The 18538-nt window shown below is 39.6% G+C and overlaps 1 non-coding gene across 1 annotated transcript; it reads left to right on the plus strand.

The window, feature by feature from the left end:
* The first annotated feature begins 5276 nt into the window (after positions 1–5276).
* Positions 5277–5384, plus strand: LOC112700247 (small nucleolar RNA R71). The gene has a single exon (XR_003153159.1). It is a non-coding gene; the product is annotated as a small nucleolar RNA R71 (small nucleolar RNA).
* Positions 5385–18538: the final 13154 nt, after the last annotated feature.

Genomic DNA, 18538 nt, shown 5'->3' on the forward strand with positions numbered 1-18538 from the left:
AGGCCAGCCTCCCAATGATCTAAGATAGCATAAGTATGAAGATAGCTACCCAGATTCCCCCAAAAAATACAATAGCAAAAGGTCTTATTTATAAAGAACTAGTAGCCTAAGGTTTACAGAAATGAGTAAATGACAGAAAAATCCACTTCCGGGCCCACTTGGTGTGTGCTTGGGCTGAGCATAGAAGCATTTTCGTGTAGAGACTTCTCTTGGAGTTAAACATCAGCTTTTGTGCCAGTTTGGGCGTTCAACTCCCATTCTTGTGCCAGTTCCGGCGTTTAACGCCGGGCAGTTTTGAGCTGATTTGGAACGCCGGTTTGGGCCATCAAATCTTGGGCAAAGTATGAACTATTATATATTGCTGGAAAGCCCAGGATGTCTACTTTCCAACGCCGTTGAGAGCGCGCCAATTGGGTGTCTGTAGCTCCAGAAAATTCACTTCGAGTGTAGGGAGGTCAGAATCCAACAGCATCTGCAGTCCTTTTTAGTCTCTGAATCAGATTTTTGCTCAAGTCCCTCAATTTCAGCCAGAAAATACCTGAAATCACAGAAAAACACACAAACTCATAGTAAAGTCCAGAAAAGTGAATTTTAACTAAAAACTAATAAAAATATACTAAAAACTAACTAGATTATACCAAAAACATACTAAAAACAATGCCAAAAAGCATACAAATTATCCGCTCATCACAACACCAAACTTAAATTGTTGCTTGTCCTCAAGCAACTGAAAATCAAATAAGATAAAAAGAAGAGAATATGCAATGAATTCCAAAAACATCTATGAAGATCAGTATTAATTAGATGAGCGGGGCTTTTAGCTTTTTGCCTCTGAATAGTTTTGGCATCTCACTCTATCCTTTGAAATTCAGAATGATTGGCTTCTTTAGGAACTCAGAATCCAGATAGTGTCATTAATTCTCCTAGTTAATTATGATGATTCTTGAACACAGCTACATATTGAGTCTTGGCCGTGGCCCAAAGCACTCTGTCTTCCAGTATTACCACCGGATACATACATGCCACAAACACTTAATTGGGTGAACCTTTTCAGATTGTGACTCAGCTTTGCTAGAGTCCCCAATTAGAGATGTCCAGGGTTCTTAAGCACACTCTTTTTGCCTTGGATCACAACCTTATTTTTTTTCTTTCTCTTTTTTTTTTCGTTTTTCTTTTTTTTCTTTTTTTTGTATTCATTGCTTTTTCTTGCTTCAAGAATCATTTTTATGATTTTTCAGATCCTCAGTGACATGTCTCCTTTTTCATCATTCTTTCAAGAGTCAATATTCATGAACAACAAATTCAAAAGACATAAGCACTGTTTAAGCATACATTCAGAAAACAAAAATATTGCCACCTCATCAAAATAATTAATCTGTTATAAAATTCAAAATTCATGCAATTCTTCTCTTTTTCAATTAAGAACATTTTTCATTCAAGAAAGGTGATGGATTCATAGGACATTCATAACTTTAAGGCATAGACACTAAGACACTAATGATCACAAGACACAAACATAGATAAACATAAGCATAATTTTCGAAAAACAGGAAAATAAGAACAAGGAGATTAAAGAACGGGTCCACCTCAGTGATGGCGGCTTGTTCTTCCTCTTGAAGATCTTATGGAGTGCTTGAGCTCCTCAATGTCTCTTCCTTGCCTTTGTTGCTCCTCTCTCATGATTCTTTGATCTTCTCTAATTTCATGGAGGAGAATAGAATGTTCTTGGGGCTCCACCCTTAGTTGTCCCATGTTGGAACTTAATTCTCCTAGGGAGGTGTTTAGTTGCTCCCAATAGTTTTGTGGAGGAAAGTGCATCCCTTAAGGCATCTCAGGGATTTGATGATGAGAGGGGTCCCTTGTTTGCTCCATCCTTTTCTTAGTGATGGGCTTGTCCTCATCAATGGGGATGTCTCCCTCTATGTCAATTCCAACTGAATAACAGAGGTGACAAATGAGATGAGGGAAGGCTAACCTTCCCAAGTTAGAGGACTTGTCCGCCACCTTATAAAGTTCTTGGGCTATAGCCTCATGAACTTCTATTTCTTCTCCAATCATGATGCTATGAATCATGATAGCCCGGTCTATAGTAACTTCGGACCGGTTGCTAGTGGAAATGATTGAGTGTTGGATAAACTCCAATCATCCTCTAGCCACGGGCTTGAGGTCATGCCTTCTCAGTTGAACCGGCTTCCCTCTTGAATCTCTCTTCCATTGAGCGCCCTCTTCACAGATATCTATGAGGACTTGGTCCAACCTTTGATCAAAGTTGACCCTTCTAGTGTAAGGATGTTCATCTCCTTGCATCATGGGCAAGTTGAATGCCAACCTTACATTTTCCGGACTAAAATCCAAGTATTTCCCCCGAACCATAGTAAGCCAATTCTTTGGGTCCGGGTTCACACTTTGATCATGGTTCTTGGTGATCCATGCATTGGCATAGAACTCTTGAACCATTAAGATTCCGACTTGTTGAATGGGGTTGGTAAGAACTTCCCAACCTCTTCTTCGGATCTCATGTCGGATCTCTGGATATTCACTCTTTTTGAGTTTAAAAGGGACCTCGGGGATCACCTTCAAGGCCACAACTTCATAGAAGTGGTCTTGATGCACCCTTGAGATGAATCTCTGCATCTCCCATGACTCGGAGGTGGAAGCTTTTGCCTTCCCTTTCCTCTTTCTAGAGGTTTCTCCGGCCTTGGATGCCATAAATGGTTATGGAAAAACAAAAAGCAATGCTTTTACCACACTAAACTTAAAAGGTTTGCTCGTCCTCGAGCAAAAGAAGAAAGAAGAGAGTAGAAGAAGAAGAAATGAAGGAGAAGGAAATGGCTTTGTGGTTCGGCCAAAGGGGGAGAAGTATTGTTTAGGTTGTGTGAAAATGAAAGAGGGAAGAGGGGTTCATATAGGGGTGAAGAGAGGGGTAGTGTTCGGCTATGGGAGGGTGGGTTTGGATGGGAAAGTGGATTGAATTTGAATGGTGAGGTAGGTGGGATTTTATGAAGGATGGATGTGAGTGGTGAAGAGAAAGATGGGATTTGATAGGTGAAGGGTTTTTGGGGAAGAGGTGTTGAGGTGATTGGTGAATGGGTGAAGAAGAAAGAGAGTGGTGGGGTAGGTGGGGATCCTGTGGGGTCCACAGATCCTGAGGTGTCAAGGAAAAGTCATCCCTGCACCAAGTGGCGAGCAAAATTGCTCTTCATGCCAATTCTGGTGTTAAACGCCGGGCTGGTGCCCATTTCTGGCGTTTAACGCCAACTTCTTGCCCTTTTCTGGCATTTAACGCCAGTCTGGTGCCCCTTTCTGGCGTTAAACGCCCAGAATGGTGCCAGACTGGGCATTAAATGCCCATCTGCTAGCCTTACTGGCGTTTAAACGCCAGCAAGATCTTCCTCCAGGGTGTGCTATTTTTCTTTCTGTTTTTCATTCTGTTTTTGCTTTTTCAATTGATTTTGTAACTTCTCATGATCATCAACCTACAAAAAACATAAAATAACAAAGGAAAATAGATAAAATATAACATTGGGTTGCCTCCCAACAAGCGCTTCTTTAATGTCAGTAGCTTGACAGTGGGCTCTCATGGAGCCTCAGAGATGCTCAGAGCAATGTTGGAACCTCCCAACACCAAACTTAGAGTTTGAATGTGGGGGTTCAACACCAAACTTAGAAGTTGGTTGTGGCCTCCCAACACCAAACTTAGAGTTTGACTGTGGGGGCTCTGTTTGACTCTATTTTGAGAGAAGCTCTTCATGCTTCCTCTCCTTGGTGACAGAGGGATATCCTTGAGCCTTAAACACAAAGGATTCTTCATTCACTTGAATGATCAATTCTCCTCTATCAACATCAATCACAGCCTTTCCTGTGGCTAGGAAGGGTCTGCCAAGGATGTTGGATTCATCCATGCACTTCCCAGTCTCTAGGACTATGAAATCAGCAGGGATGTAATGGTCTTCAACTTTTACCAGAACATCCTCTACATGTCCGTAAGCTTGTTTTCTTGAATTGTCTGCCATCTCTAGTGAGATTTTTGCAGCTTGCACCTCAAAGATCCTTAGCTTCTCCATTACAGAGAGAGGCATGAGGTTTACACTTGACCCTAGGTCACACAAGGCCTTCTTGAAGGTCATGGTGCCTATGGCACAAGGTATTGAGAACTTCCGAGGATCTTGTCTCTTTTGAGGTAGTTTCTGCCTAGACAAGTCATCCAGTTCTTTGGTGAGCAAGGGAGGTTCGTTCTCCCAAGTCTCATTGCCAAATAACTTTTCATTTAGCTTCATGATTGCTCCAAGGTATTTAGCAAGTTGCTCTTCAGTGACATACTCATCCTCTTCAGAGGAAGAATACTCATCAGAGCTCATGAATGGCAGGAGTAAGTCCAATGGAATCTCTATGGTCTCATTATGAGCCTCAGATTCCCATGGTTCCTCATTGGGGAACTCATTGGAGGCCAGTGGACGTCCATTGAGGTCTTCCTCAGTGGCGTACACTGCCTCTCCCTCCTCTCCAAATTCGGCCATGTTGATGGCCTTGCACTCTCCTTTTGGATTTTCTTCTGTATTGCTTGGAAGAGTACTAGGAGGGAGTTCAGTAATTTTCTTGCTCAGCTGACCCACTTGTGCCTCCAAATTTCTAATGGAGGACCTTGTTTCAGTCATGAAACTTTGAGTGGTTTTGATTAGATCAGAGACCATGGTTGCTAAGTCAGAGTGGTTCTGTTTAGAATTCTCTGTCTGTTGCTGAGAAGATGATGGAAAAGGCTTGCCATTGCTAAACCTGTTTCTTCCACCATTATTATTGTTGAAACCTTGTTGGGGTCTCTATTGATCCTTCCATGAGAGATTTGGATGATTTCTCCATGAAGGATTATAGGTGTTTCCATAGGGTTCTCCCATGTAATTCACCTCTTCCATTGAAGGGTTCTCAGGATCATAAGCTTCTTCTTCAGATGAAGCTTCCTTAGTACTGCTTGGTGCATTTTGCATTCCAGACAGACTTTGAGAAATCATATTGACTTGCTGGGTGAATATTTTGTTCTGAGCCAATATGGCATTCAGAGTATCAGTCTCAAGAACTCCTTTCTTCTAATTTGTCCCATTGTTCACAGGATTCCTTTCAGAAGTGTACATAAATTGGTTATTTGCAACCATTTCAATTAGTTCTTGAGCTTCTGTAGGCGTCTTCTTCAGAAGAAGAGATCCTCCAGCAGAGCTATCCAAAGACATCTTGGACAGTTCAGACAGACCATCATAGAAAATACCTATGATGCTCCATTCAGAAAGCATATCAGAGGGACACTTTCTGATTAATTGTTTGTATCTTTCCCAAGCTTCATAGAGGGATTCTCCTTCCTTCTGTCTGAAGGTTTGGACTTCCACTCTAAGCTTACTCAATTTTTGAGGTGGAAAGAACTTTGCCAAGAAGGCATTGACTAGCTTTTCCCAAGAGTTCAGGCTTTTTTTAGGTTGTGAGTCCAACCATACCCTAGCTCTGTCTCTTACAGCAAAAGGGAATAGCATTAGTCTGTAGACCTCAGGGTCAACCCCATTGGTCTTGACAGTGTCACAGATTTGCAAGAATTCAGCTAAAAACTGATGAGGATCTTCCAATGGAAGTCCATGAAACTTGCAATTCTGTTGCATTAGAGAGACTAATTGAGGCTTAAGCTCAAAGTTGTTTGCTCCAATGGCAGGGATAGAGATGCTTCTCCCATAGAAGTCGGGAGTAGGTGCAGTAAAGTCACCCAGCACCTTCCTTGCATTGTTGGCATTGTTGTTGTTTTCGGCTGCCATGGGTTCTTCTTCTTTGAAGATTTTTGTTAGGTCCTCTACAGAGAATTGTGCCTTAGCTTCTCTTAGCTTTCGCTTCAAGGTCCTTTCAGGTTTAGGATCAGCCTCAACAAGAATGCTTTTGTCTCTACTCCTGCTCATAAGAAAGAGAAGAGAACAAGGAAATATGGAATCCTCTATGTCACAGTATAGAGATTCCTTGAGGTGTCAGAGGAAAAGAAAAATGGAAGGCAGAAGTAGAAAATTCGAACTTATCAAAGAAAGATGGAGTTCGAATTTTGCATTAAGGAATAGTATTAGTCCATAAATAGAAGGATGTGAGAAGAAGGGAAGCAATTTTCGAAAATTAAGTAAAAGATTTTGAAAACATTTTGAAAAACCTTAATTGATTTTCGAAAACCAAGAGTGAGAAAGAGGTAAAGTGATTTTTGAAAAAGATTTTGAAATTAGAAATCAAAAAGATTTGATTGAAAGCTATTTTGATAAAGATGTGGTTAAGAAGATATGATTAGTTTTAAAAAAGATGTGATTGAGAAGATATGATTTAAAAAACATTTTAAAAAGATTTGATTTTGAAAATTAATGACTTGGCTATCAAGAAAAGATATGATTCAAACATTAAACCTTTCTCAACAGAAAAGGCAACATACTTGAAATGTTGAATCAAATCATTAATTGATAGCAAGTATTTTTGAAAATGGAAAGGAATTGATTTTGAAAAAGATTTGATTGAAAAGATTTGATTTGAAAAAGATTTGATTTGAAAAGATTTTGAAAACTAAAAAAAATTTGATTTGAAAACAAAATCTTCCCTCTTGTGCCATCCTGGCGTTTAAACGCCAGTTTGCCTTCCTTACTGGGCGTTTTGAATGCCCAGCTTTTTCTGTGCAATTCCTCTGCTGAATGTTCTGAATCTTCAATCCTTTGTATTATTGACTTGAAAAGACACAAATTAAAAATATTTTTGGATTTTTTTTAATGATGAGGAATAATTAAAATGCAACTAAAATCAAATAACAATGCATGCAAGACACCAAACTTAGCAGTTTATATACTACTGACACTAACAAAATGAGAATGCATATGAGACACATAAACACTCAAGTCAAGAGAATTTAAAGATCAGAGCAATGAAACCATCAAGAACAACTTGAAGATTAATGAAGACATATGTATGAATGCAAAAAGAACAGAAACATGCAATTGACACCAAACTTAACATGAGACTCTAGACTCAAACAAGAAATATATTTTTGGATTTTTTCGAAAATTAAGTGGAAAAAGAAAATAAAGGTATCAAAATTCTTAATGAGAATTCCATGAATCATGCAATGTTAGTCTAAAGCTTCAGTCTAAAGAAATTAGACATGGCTGAACAAGCTTCAGCAGGACATTGCATTCAAGAGCTAAATTGATGAAAATCAATCAGCTTTGGTGATGATAAGAACATCACCTTGAAACACTAGAATTCATTCTTAAGAACTCTGAAGAAAAAATACCTAATCTAAGCAACAAGATGAACCGTCAGTTGTCCATACTCGAACAATCCCCGGCAACGGCACCAAAAACTTGGTGGGCGAAATTGTGATCATCAATGGCGCCATCAACATGGTACGCACAATTGTGATCTCAACTATTTATCACAACTTCGCACAACTAACCAGCAAGTGTACTGGGTCGTCCAAGTAATAAACCTTACGCGAGTAAGGGTCGATCCCACAGAGATTGTTGGTATGAAGCAAGCTATGGTCACCTTGTAAATCTTAGTCAGGCAGACTCAATGGTTATGGATGATGTATGAATAAAACATAAAGATAAAGATAGAGATACTTATGTATTTCATTGGTAAGAACTTCAAATAAGTGTATGGAGATGCTTTGTCCCTTCCGTCTCTCTGCTTTCCTACTGTCTTCATCCAATCCTTCTTACTCCTTTCCATGGCAAGCTGTATGTAGGGTTTCACCGTTGTCAGTGGCTACCTCCCATCCTCTCAATGAAAATGTTCAACGCACCCTGTCACGGCACGGCTATTCAGCTGTCGGTTCTCGATCATGTCGGAATAGAATCCAGTGATTCTTTTGCGTCTGTCACTAACGCCCCACAATCGCGAGTTTGAAGCTCGTCACAGTCATTCAATCATTGAATCCTACTCAGAATACCACAGACAAGGTTTAGACCTTCTGGATTCTCTTGAATGCAGTCATCAATTCTAGCTTATACCACGAAGATTCCGGTTAAAGAATCCAAGAGATATCCACCCAATCTAAGGTAGAACGGAGGTGATTGACAGTCACACGTTCATGAATGAGAATGATGATGAGTGTCACGGATCATCACATTCATCAAGTTGAAGAACAAGTGATATCTTAGAACAAGAACAGGCTGAATTGAATAGAAGAACAATAGTAATTGCATTAATACTCGAGGTACAACAGAGCTCCACACCTTAATCTATGGTGTGTAGAAACTCCACCGTTGAAAATACATAAGAACAAGGTCTAGGCATGGCCGTGAGGCCAGCCTCCCAATGATCTAAGATAGCATAAGAATGAAGATAGCTACCCAGATTCCCCCAAAAAATACAATAGCAAAAGGTCTTATTTATAAAGAACTAGTAGCCTAAGGTTTACAGAAATGAGTAAATGATAGAAAAATCCACTTCCAGGCCCACTTGGTGTGTGCTTGGGCTGAGCATTGAAGACTTTTCGTGTAGAGACTTCTCTTGGAGTTAAACGCCAGCTTTTGTGCCAATTTGGGCGTTTAACTCCCATTCTTGTGCCAGTTCCGGCGTTTAACGCCGGGCAGTTTTGAGCTGATTTGGAATGCCGGTTTGGGCCATCAAATCTTGGGTAAAGTATGAACTATTATATATTGCTGGAAAGCCTAGGATGTCTACTTTCCAACGCCGTTGAGAGCGCGTCAATTGGGCTTCTGTAGCTCCAGAAAATTTACTTCGAGTGTAGGGAGGTCAGAATCCAATAGCATCTGCAGTCCTTTTTAGTCTCTGAATCAGATTTTTGCTCAAGTCCCTCAATTTCAGCCAGAAAATACCTGAAATCACAGAAAAACACACAAACTCATAGTAAAGTCCAGAAAAGTGAATTTTAACTAAGAACTAATAAAAATATACTAAAAACTAAATAGAACGTACTAAAAACATACTAAAAACAATGCCAAAAAGCATACAAATTATCCGCTCATCAACGACAAATTCGGTACACTTGCCGAATGGGAATTTGTTGAGAGACAAGTTTTACCCCGATCATCATCACAATTCCAATTGAGTGAGAAGTGATCCGAATTCTCAAGTAAACCCCAAAGCATCTTCCTAGACCCCTTTAGTTGAGAACTATACCAACCATTACACTTAGACTTTTGAGTTTCCAACCATAAGGAACCTTGATTGGCAATTCCACCTATCAACCAATTCTCTCTTGCTCTTAACTCCACAAAGAGCTCTAAGTTGCCCATTTGTCTCAAGCAAACCATATTCAAGTGGAAAAGTAAAGATTAGAGATAAGAATTTTACCAATTTGAATGTTATGTTGGATGGTGACATAGGAAGGGACGTCTCCAATGGTCTTGTAAGTTCCATTCCCTTGTGCTCTTCTTTGAATACCTCCACCTCTTGGCAAGCTTCTTCCATATTCACCTCTTGACAAGGCTCTTCATGTCCAATTACTTCCCCACCAACCTCTTCTAGCTCTTTTCCATTTTTCATATCACAACTTAGAGGTAATGTGGAACTTATCTCAACACCCACCTCAATTTCAAGATGAGGAGATTCTTCAAATACCAAAGGATCATGTGTTAGTGTGGAATCATCTTCAAGATGGAGATTTGTTGCTTGCTCATCTTCTTCCAATTCTTCATTATTCATTATATGCTTAGGAGGTTGCGCATTATCCTTTTCAACACCAAATTCAAGATCATTGGAAGAAGGTTCAACAACTTCCACAAAATCATCAACCATATTTCTTGGTGTGGAAGTGTCATCCAACTTGAAATCCACCTCTTGTTCAACTTCACTTAGGTCTTCAACCACTTCTTCTTCATTAACAATCTTTTCCTCCTCCACTTGTTACAAGACATACCCCATCTCCTTGTCCTCATGTTAGGATTCTAAAATCTCCTTCATGCTCCTTTCTTCGATTAATTTCTCACATTCATCCATGGAGATGCTTTGCTTGTTGCATGAGTCCCATGAGTCCAAGGTAGCGGTAATGTTAGCAAACTGAGCCATGATTTTTTCAAATATGGGAGGTGATTCATCTTGTGGTTGAGAGTTCTCATACATTGGAGGTGGTTCATCTTAGTAATAGTATGGAGGTGGTGGTTCTTGAGGGTATTGGGGGTTGAATTTGGGTGGTTCTTCATGTGGTTCATATGGTTCAAAAGGTGGTTGGTATGGTGAATATGGGTTGGGGTCATATGGAGGTGTTCGGTGAAAAGGGGCTTGTGAGTAAGGTGGTTCAAAATTATGTTGAGGAGGTAGTTCATAGGCATATGGTGGTGGTGATTGTGATTGACAACTACAATAAGGATCATCACACACTAGATTGATATGCATTAAGATGAGAGTTATACCCATAAGAATTCGGAGGTTGTTGTTGTCGAGAAGGTTGATCAATCCCTTGAGACTCTTCCCATCTTTGATCTCAAAATCCTTGATGCATGTCCTCATTGAAGCTTCCATTCCCTACAACATAGTTTGAACCAAACTCATAGCCAAAGTGAGGATGAGAATTCATAATAGCAGAGAGAAACAAAAACTAACAAAATAAGCAACGAAGTCCTAAAGCTAACAAAAACTAACAAATAAGCAAAAAGCAAAAATATTCACAATATTCACAATAGCCAATAAAATAACACCATAGCAACTCCCCGACAACGGCGCCATTAATTTGATAGCGATAATTGCGTTGGTTAGGAATTTCTCTTATAGAAAGAAGAATTTTGTTGCAAGCATAGCTCCAAACCAACAAACCAATCTCACATCAAATTAAATTTGGTTGTCACAAGTAACAAACCCCAAATAAGAATTAACCGAAGTATTAAGACTCCGGGTCATCTCACAAGGAATTGCAATGAAGTGCTCAATTATTCGCTATGAAGGAATGTATTGGGGTTTTTGTAATAAGGAACAAGAAATGTAAATAGCAAGAATTAATAAAAGAAAGAAGAACTCTTGGCTAGACATGGGTAATTGAGATCACCATCCTTGTCTACAACCCATATATTGATAATTATGAGAGGCCAACCTTTTAAGTCTACTTCCAAAAGCCTTAAGTACGTAATATCTACTCCTAGGCTTGAAGTATATCAAATAGGCTTGATCACATCAACCCATAAGGTCTAACCTCACTACTAATTAACCTAGTAGTAGGCTAGTGTCAATGGCTATCAAGTTGATCACTAAGGGTTCTCAAATCACCAATTCATTGAGACCCAATGACTCAAGATCACTCAATTCCCTTAGCCTAAGACAAGAGTAAAGAAAACTACTCAAAAACTAGTGAAAGCATTTTAACACACACCTTGAGTGCAAGAAAAGTATACTTCATCAAATGCAAGAATTAGAAAAACCCATAACTATCACAAGCAAGAAATCAACAATAACAATGAAGATAAACATAGAAGAGCATGGAAACATAAAATTGCATTAAAGAAAAATAAGATCCAACAATTGTTCATAAACATAAAAGAGAGCAAAACAAGAAATTAACAAGAGAAACTAAGAAGATTAAGACAATAGAACACTAAAATATCAAGGGAGTTGAAATCAAAACAAGAATTGAAAGATAAATTTGAGAGTGATTAACCTAACTTTACCCTAATTTCTATCCTAAATCTAGAGAGAGGAGAGAGTCTCTCTCTCTAGAATTCTATCCTAAAACATGATGAAAACTAAACTATGGCCACTTGGTTCATTCCCCCTCCAATCCTTGGGTTCAATAGCATCAGAAATGAGTTGGATTGGGCCCAAAATGAGCTACAAATCACTGGCCACAATTTTACTTTAGTGAATCACGCTGCTCCATCGACGCGTACACGTACAGTGCGCGTGCGCACCCTTTAACGCGAAGCAACTATGGCAAATTTTATATCATTTTGAAGCCCCGGATGTTATCTTTCCAACATAACTAAAACTGCTTCAGTTGGACATATGTAACTCAAGTTATGGTCAATTGAGTGTCAGGAGGTCACGGTTGACAGCTTTACGGTTCCTTCATTTCTTCATGAGTTCTCCCACTTTGCATGCTTTTTTCCTCACTTCTTCCATCCAATACTTGTCTTATGAACCTAAAATCACTCAACAAACATATCAAGGCATCGAATGGAATTAAAGTGAGTTAAATTTAGCTATTTTAAGGCCTAAAAAGCATGTTTTCACACTTAAGCACAAATCTAGGGAGAATTACAAAACCATGCTATTTCATTGAATAAATGTGAGAAAAGGTGATAAAATCCCCCAAAATAAGCACAAGATAAACCATAAAATCAGCGTTTATCAGTGCCACGCCTTCGATATCAAGTGGCACGCGCAGCTTTACTTGGCCTTCTTTGAAGTTTGGCGTGCCACGCCTAGGTCTTCAAGTGGCACGCCCAAGTGAGGATAAGAGCTTGGCGTGCCACACCATCGATCTCAAGTGGCACGCCCATGTGTTTGGACCTTCAATCTCGCCTCTGGAAGTTTATACTAGCGTGCCATGCCGTGATATTCAAGTGGCATGCCCAAGTGATGATGGCCTTCTTCAAGCTTAGCGTGCCACGTCTGGCTCCTCAAGTGGCACGCCCAAGTGACGATGAGAGCTTGGCGTGCCACGCCTTCGATATCAAGTGGCACGCCCAAGTGCTTGGACCTTAGGATTAATGAACTGGCGTGCCACACCCCATGTTTCAAGTGGCACGCCCATAGTGGTTGATGGTCCTAGCGTGCCACGCCTAGCTTGGCATGCCACACCCTTCTTGTGGCCTTCATCAATGCTCTCTGGAAAATTATACCAGCATGCCATGCCCATATACTTTCATGATGTTTGCTCTAAGTGGCATGCTAGTTTCACACGTCCAGCTCTATTTTGTTGTTTTCTTCCTCTTTTATTGCACTTTTCACCTGAAATTCAACACAAACCCATTTCAAAGCAATGTACCATAATACTTACCATTTTACTCATGAAATTGCATTGAAACAATGAGTATATGCTCTTTTTATGGTCCTTTTGCATAGGTAAAAAGGGTAAATGATACCAGTCATCACCTCGCCAAAGTGTTCGACACCATTATAAAACATGGGATGAGACTAAATCCCACAAAGTGCACTTTCACAGTAGAAGCTGGCAAATTCTTGGGCTTTATGCTCACCCAGAGAGGGATTGAAACAAACGTGGATAAATGCCAGGCCATACTCAGCATGAAATGCCCGACCTACGTCGAAGAGGTACAACAGCTCAACAGAAGACTAGAGGCTTTGTCTAGATTCCTCCCAAGATCAGCCTTGAGATCTCTCCCTTTTTACGCAATACTAAGGAAAGGAAAGAGGTTCGAATGGACCCCAAAATATGAATAAGCCTTCCAAGACTTCAAGACATTCCTGGGGCAACCATCCATCCTAACTCGACCCCGATAAGGAGAGGAATTAATCTTATACCTCGCCGTGGAAAGTCGGGCGATAGCCTCAGCCCTAGTCAGAGAAGACGAGAACGGACAACAACCCATCTACTTTATCAGTAAGGCTCTACAAGGGGCTGAGCTAAACTACCAAATGATAGAGAAATTCACCTACACCCTCATACTAACCTCCCAACAATTTCGACCATTCTTTCAGGCCCACACCATCAGAATACGAACCAACCAACCCAAAAAAGGTATCCTACAAAAAACCGACTTAGTTGGAAGAATCCTACAATTGGCAGTTGAGTTGTCCACATTTGACCTTAAGTATGAAGCTCGGATAGCTATATATCAAGTCTCAATACCTGGCCGACTTCGTTGCAGAATACACTGACACGCCAGGCACCCCCACCAACTAGAACCTCTATGTTGACGGCTCATCGAACAAAGCCGGGAGTGGAGCGGGTGTCATCCTAGAAAGTGACTAGGGAACCCAACTCGAACTCTCCTTAAGGTTCGAGTTCTCTTCCTAAAATAACCAAGCCGAGCATGTGGCCCTGCTAGCTGGTTTAAAGCTGGCTAGGAAAGTTGGAGCTCAAAAACTTACCAGATTCAGCGACTCACAAGTAGTCACCTCACAAATAGAAGGGAGCTACCAGGCCAAAGATCCCACCATGAAGAAATACCTAGACAAGGCCAAAGAGTAGCTCGGAAAATTCATGCGGTGCAAGATCCGACATATACCTTGGGAACAAAATGCCCGAGTTGATGCACTTTCAAAACTAGCCAACACTAAAACAGGGGGCAACAATAGAAGTCTCATCCAAGAAACACTACAAAATCCGTCAACCTCGGAAGAAGAGAAGGTCCTAAGCATATTAGGCCAGGACCAAAGGTGGATGACTCCCATAATCAGCTACCTAAAGTCCGAAACACTTGTCGCAGATAAAAAGAAGGCAAAAAGGCTAATACGAGAAGCGCAGTACTACCCCATAGTGCACGACGTCCTAAATAGGAGAGGAATCTCCACACCCCTCCTAAAATGCATCCCGACCTCCGCTACAAGGTAAGTCCTAGAAGAAGTTCACCGTGGCATAGGCGACAACCACCTTGGAGTACGAGCTCTTTCTAAAAAGGTACTCTGAGCTAGTTTTTCTGGCAAACCTTGCAAAAGGAAGCAATAGAGTTTGTTAAAACATGTTCACCATGCCAGAAACATGCCAACTTTCATACCGCACCACCCGAAGAGCTCATTTGCGTCATTTCACCTTGGCCATTAGCAAAGTGGGGGCTCGATCTCCTTGGCCCATTCTCCTAGGGATCAGGGCAAGTCAAGTTCCTCATTGTAGGAATAGACTATTTCATAAAGTGGATTGAGGCAGAGCCATTAGCTGCCGCCACCGCCCAAAGAAGTCGGAAGTTCCTATACAGAAACATTGTCACAAGGTTCAAGGTCCCATGCTCCATCACCACAGACAATGGCACTCAGTTCACCGACACAGGCTTTAGGAACTTGGTAGCCAATCTGAAAATTAAGCACTAGTTCACCTCTGTAGAATGATGAGCGGATATTTTATACGCTTTTCGGGGGTAATTTCATGTAGTTTTTAGTATGTTTTAGTTAGTTTTTAGTATATTTTTATTAGTTTTTAGGAAAAATTCATATTTCTGGACTTTACTATGAGTTTGTGTGTTTTTCTATGATTTTAGGTATTTTCTGGCTAAAATTGAGGGAGCTGAGCAAAAATCTGATTCAGGCTGAAAAAGGATTGCTGATACTGTTGGATTCTGAACTCCCTACACTCGGAATGGATTTTTTGAAGCTACAAGAGTCCAATTGGCGCGCTCTCAATTGGGTTGGAAAGTAGACATCCAGGGCTTTCCAGAAATATATAATAGTCCATACTTTGCTCGAAGATAAATGACGTAAACTGGCATTTAACGGCAGTTTCATGTTCCATTCTGGCGTTAAACGCCAGAAACAGGTTACCAGTTGGAGTTAAACGCCTAAAACAGGTTACAACCTGACATTTAACTCCAGAAACAGCCCAGGCATGTGAAAACCTCAAGTCTCAGCCTCAGCACACACCAAGTGGGCCCCAGAAGTGGATTTCTGCACTATCTATCTTAGTTTATTCATTTTCTGTAAACCTAGGTTACTAGTTTAGTATTTAAAAAACTTTTAGAGACTTATTTTGTATCTCATGACATTTTAGATCTGAACTTTGTACTCTTTGATGGTATGAGTCTCTAAACTCCATTGTTGGGGGTGAGGAGCTCTGCAGCGTCTCGATGAATTAATGCAATTATTTTTGTTTTCTATTCAAACATGCTTGTTCCTATCTAAGATGTTCATTCATACTTTAATATGATGAATGTGATGATCCGTGACACTGATCACTATTCTCAATCTATGAACGCGTGACTGACAACCACTTCGGTTCTACCTTCGATTGAATGAGTATCTCTTGGATTCCTTAATCAGAATCTTCGTGGTATAAGCTAGAATCCATTGGCAGCATTCTTGAGAATCCGGAAAGTCTAAACCTTATCTGTGGCATTCTGAGTAGGATTCAGGGATTGAATGACTGTGACGAGCTTCAAACTCACAAGGGTTGGGCGTAGTGACAGACGCAAAAGGATCAATGGATCCTATTCCAGCATGAGTGAAAACTGACAGATGATTAGTCGTGCGGTGACAGCACACCTAGACCATTTTCACTGAGAGAACGGATGGTAGCCATTGAAAACGGTGATCCATCAATACACAGCTTGCCATAGGAAGAACCTTGCATGCGTGAAGAAGAATACAAGGGGAAAGCACAGATTCAGAAGACAAAGCATCTGCAAAACTCCAACATATTCTCCATTACTGCATAATAATTATTGTTTAATCCATGGTCATTTGTTCATTTGCAAGTCAACTGATAATTATAATTGATATCCTGACTAAAGAGTTACAAGATAACCATAGCTTGCTTCAAGCCAACAATTTCTGTGGGATCGACCCTTACTCATGTAAGGTATTACTTGGACGACCCAGTGCACTTGTTGGTTAGTGGTACGAATTGTGAAAAGTGTGATTTACAAGTTCGTGCACCAAGTTTTTGGCGCTGTTGCCGGGGATTGTTTGAGTTTGAACAACTAACGGTGAATCTTGTTGCTTAGATTAGGAAAATTTTGTCTTTTGGGTCAGAGTCTTTTATTTTCTTTTCAAAAATTTTTCAAAAAAAATATTATTTTTCCTTATTTATTTTTAGTTTTTCTATGAGTTTAGTGTCATGTTTTAAGTTTGGTATCAATTGCATGCTTTTCTTTGTCTTTGAATTTTTCGAATTGCATATGTTTATTTTCCTTTAAAAATACCTTATTAAAACACGTTAAATTTATAGATCAGTTGGCTAGAGCGTGGGCTTGTGTTCTTAGCAATTGGGTATCTTCCTTTTAAAACTTTTTCAAAAATAATTTTTCTTTGATTAAATCTTGTGCCAAACTTTAAGTTTGGTGTTCTCTTGTTAATTTTTCTTTAGTTTTCGAAAATTTTATTTTGGTTTTCTAAAAATTTTAAGTTTGGTATTCTTTCTTTTGTTCTTGTTGTTCTTGTGAGTCTTCAAGGTGTTCTTGAGTCTTCTTTGTATTTTGATCTTAAAATTTTTAAGTTTGGTGTGCCTTGGTGTTTTCCCTCCAAAATTTTCGAAAACAAGGAGCATTGGATTTAGAAATTTTAAGTCTTGTGTCTTTTGTGTATTTTTCTCTTTCATAATAAAATTAAAAATAAAAAATATCTTATCTAACTATTTTTAAGCAATTATTTTGAATTTTTTTCATAAAAATTCAGATTTCAATTTCAAAATTTTTCAAATCTTATCCTTTTAAGATTTAAAAAAATCCACATCTTTTTCAAAAATCTCCTAACCACTTTTCCTCTCCTCACTTTTTCGAAAATATTCATAAAACATGTTCAAATTTTTATTTTAGTTTTTATTTTATTTTATTTTATTATTTCGAAATTTTTTTAATAAAATAAATCCACATCATCTCCCTTTCTCCATCATGGACCTAAGTGGAAATGAACAGTCCAGAAGGACTCTGGGGTCATATGCTAACCCCACTACTGCTTTATATGGGAGTAGTATCTGTATACCCTCCATCGAAGTCAATAGTTTTGAATTGAATCCTCAGCTCATTATCATGGTGCAGCAAAGTCACCAGTATTCCGGTCTTCCACAGGAAGAACCTACAGAGTTTCTGGTACAGTTTTTACAAATTATTGACACAGTATATGATATGGAAGTAGATTAGGATGTCTACAGATTATTACTGTTTCCATTTGCTATAAAGGACCAGGCTAAGAGGTGGTTAAATAACCAACCTAACGCTAGCATAAGGACATGGAAACAGCTGTCAGAAAAATTCCTGAATCAATATTTCCCCCCCAAAATGGATGACACAGCTAAGGCTAAACATCCAAGGCTTTAAACAAGGAGATAATAAATCTCTTTATGATGCCTGGGAGAGATACAGAGAGATGCTAAGAAAATGCCCCTTTGAAATGTTTTCAGAGTGGGTGCAGTTAGACATCTTCTATTATGGGCTTACAGAGAAAGCTTAGATGTCTTTGGCCAACTCAGCTGGTGGATCTATACACATGAGAAAGATAATTGAAGAAGCTCAAGAGCTCATTGATATAGTTGCCAAGAATCAGCATCTGTACCTAAGTAGTGAACCTTCCATGAAAGAAGAGGCTAAAACAGTAACTGCTGAACTCAGTCCTGCAGAATAAGTTACTGAATTCAATCAGCAATTAGATTTTCTAACAAAACAGCTAGCCGAATTCAAGGAGATATTACAAGACACAAGAATGGCTAATATGAACATGGAAGTACAGTTGAAGTAAACAGAACGGCAGTTATCAAAACAAATAATAGAAGAGTGCCAAGCAGTTCAATTAAGAAGTGGGAAGACATTAAATACCTCACTTCAAGGCAGCAGGAAGCCGAGAAATGAACAAACTACTACCCAAAATCCCTCTGAGGACAGTAAGAGCCCAGAGAGGAACAATTTTGGCATTCAAATGCCAGAAAGAGGTGAAGGGCTGGCATTAAACGTGCAACCCATGCTCAGTTCTGGCGTTCAAACGC

The sequence above is a fragment of the Arachis hypogaea genome, chromosome 6, assembly GCF_003086295.3.
Source record: "Arachis hypogaea cultivar Tifrunner chromosome 6, arahy.Tifrunner.gnm2.J5K5, whole genome shotgun sequence".
In the NCBI taxonomy this organism is placed as follows: domain Eukaryota; kingdom Viridiplantae; phylum Streptophyta; class Magnoliopsida; order Fabales; family Fabaceae; genus Arachis; species Arachis hypogaea.